Source organism: Panthera tigris, chromosome F3 (assembly GCF_018350195.1).
Source record: "Panthera tigris isolate Pti1 chromosome F3, P.tigris_Pti1_mat1.1, whole genome shotgun sequence".
Lineage (NCBI taxonomy): Eukaryota > Metazoa > Chordata > Mammalia > Carnivora > Felidae > Panthera > Panthera tigris.
Genome location: NC_056678.1, coordinates 19,980,867 through 19,983,477, shown reverse-complemented (window position 1 = coordinate 19,983,477; position 2,611 = coordinate 19,980,867).

The window sequence follows — 2,611 nt, the reverse complement described above, 5'->3', positions numbered from 1 at the left end:
CTGTATAGTCCTACTTTGTCTGTATTGGAGAGGGAAAGGAGGCTGTTAGTAATTACACCAGGCAAGCAAGGTGTCCCAGGCAAAGCAGGATGTATGGCCGTTCTGTTCACAATGCCTCAGTAGCCGGGTTCTGTGATCCCCACCTCTCAAGATATCTCTCACCTCCGTATCCTCTTTTCCATTCCAACCAATTATGTTTCATCTGCTAATTCCAGTAACTTTCTGACTGGCTTTCCAACCTTTAAACGTCCCCCACCCCTCCGTCCTTGTGGTTATACATTGTTGCCATGGTGACCTTCCTAAAGTACAGCTGTGACTGTGTCTCTTCTCAGAAAACCTGCAATGGCTCCCCTTGGTCTACATGGTGGAGTCCAGACTCCTCAAGCTAGCATTTCTTTGTGTCCATGACCTTGCCATGCTCTGCTCTGCAGCCTCAAGTTACACAATGCCTCTGGTCCCTCCATGTGTACTTAGATTTCCTGCCAACCCCCCTTTTCTCTGCTCAAGCAGTTTCCTCTGCTCCCTTGTCCCTGTCAAGCACGAACCTTTCTGACTTCCAAGACCGACCTCTGCCATGAGCCGGCCCCCTCAGGAGGCTGGTCATTTCTTCCCTTCCACCTTCCTGTAGCTTTTTCCTTGGGATTTGTCACATTCTGCCTGGCACCAGAGGGAGCAGCATGTCTAGTAGAATGAACACAGGATTCTGAATCTAAGATGTGGGTTCGCATCCTGGTCTTACCACTTCGGAGGTGGTTACTTAAGGTCTGTGAGCCTCCATTTTCTCATATTACAATATCTGCCTCACAACGTTGTCGTGGGCGACACATGCAGCAATTGGGCAAATTATCCGGTGCGTGGTGAGCTATTAGCAAATGCTGGTTACTTTTACTTCTTTCTTTCCTCCTTTCCCAAGGTAGCATAAGTTTTTTGAAAGAGGGTACCATGTCTGATTCACCTTTGTACCTCCCACAATTCCTATCACAATGAGTAGTAAATAACGCCATAAATGGAATTGATTTTAAATGGTCTCCAAGTCTTAAATTGTGGGAGTAAGTTAAGAATACGCCAGCCTGGAAACAAACCAAATGTCCATCGACAGATGAATGGGTGGAAAAAATGTGGTGTATACACACAACAGGAATATTATCCAGCCCTAAAAAGGAATGAAATTCTGACCCATGCTGCCACATGATGAACCTTGAAGACATAGGCTAAGTGACATAAGCCAGTCACAAGAGGACAGACATGGTGTGATTTCACTCCTAGGAAGTACCGAGGGTAGTCAAATTCATAGAGATAGGAAGTAGAATGGTGGTTGCCAGGGGCTGGGGGGAGGACAGACTGAGGGGGTTATTGTTTAGTGAGTACAGAGTTTCAGTTTGGGAAGATGAAAACGTTTGAGGGGTAGATAGTGGTGATGGTTGCCCAACAATGAAGAATATAATGTCACCGAACCGTACATGTAAAAATGGTTACAATGGTGAATTTTATGTTACGTATGTTTTACTACAACAAAAAATGTAAAAAAAAAAAAAAAAACCCACAAAAAACCCCACAACATATTGCCTCACATCTAAGTGAATCCAGGCAGAGAAGAGAGCAGAGTGTGAGTTGAGTGCCCAGCTTAGGTTGATGTGAGCTCCATTCTCTGCCCATGGCCGGTCTGCGGGGCGAGGTCCTCTACATTTGTTTGTTGTTCTCTACTCGTCCTACTCCATGAGTGATAATTCCCAAAAAAGTGAGTGGTGGGGTGGGGGTAAAACAGACGCCTGACACCACAGGGATGGGGGTACTTTTACTCATTCTTGAGGAGAATAAGTACTTTTATTTGTTCCAATAAATGCGGTAAGAGGCTTTGTTTTCTGATAAGTCCTTCAGGCCATTTGGAAACACCTATCTTCTCAGGATCTCCTCACCAAAAGAGCTCTTGCAAGGACTGAATTGTAAAATCGGGAGTGAACGTTTGGGGAAAGAATTGAAAACCGAGAAAGTAGCAGAAGGTGGGGGGGGGGGCGGGTGTCAGGGAAGCCACCCCTGTGTCTGTTGTGGGACCTTGTGGTGCTTCTGTGAGGGCCAGAGCCCACGCTTCACCTCTTCCTGCAAGCAGGGGAGGGATGGGAGTGGGGGGGGGCAGGACAGAGGATCTGAAGCAGGCTCTGTGCTGACAGCAGGGAGCCCGACGTGGGGCTAGAACTCACAAAACCGAGAGATCACAACCTGAGCCCAAGTCAGGCGCTCAACTGACTGAGCCACCCAGGCGCTCCCAACCTTACTTCTTCTTAACCTGAGCTGGTTTGTATTTAAATGGAAGTTGGTCTTCAAAAATATCAAGACACCAACTTTGAGGCTAATTAAAAAAATTTCCTGTCACCCCTTGGGATAATCAAAGACTTGCTTGGCAGAGAGAAGCACGAAAGATCAGGGTTGGGAAAAGTGTGCAAGCCCAGTGGGGAGCTACCTTTCCTTCGGTTCAGAGCTGATCAGTAGGTGTCACCAGTAATAAAGATCGATTGCCCTCAGCTCACTAACGTCAAAATGACTTAGATTGAAAGAGGCAGTCGTTAAAGAGAGCGAGTTTCTTCAGGTTGAACAAGTATTGGTTAGAAGCCCT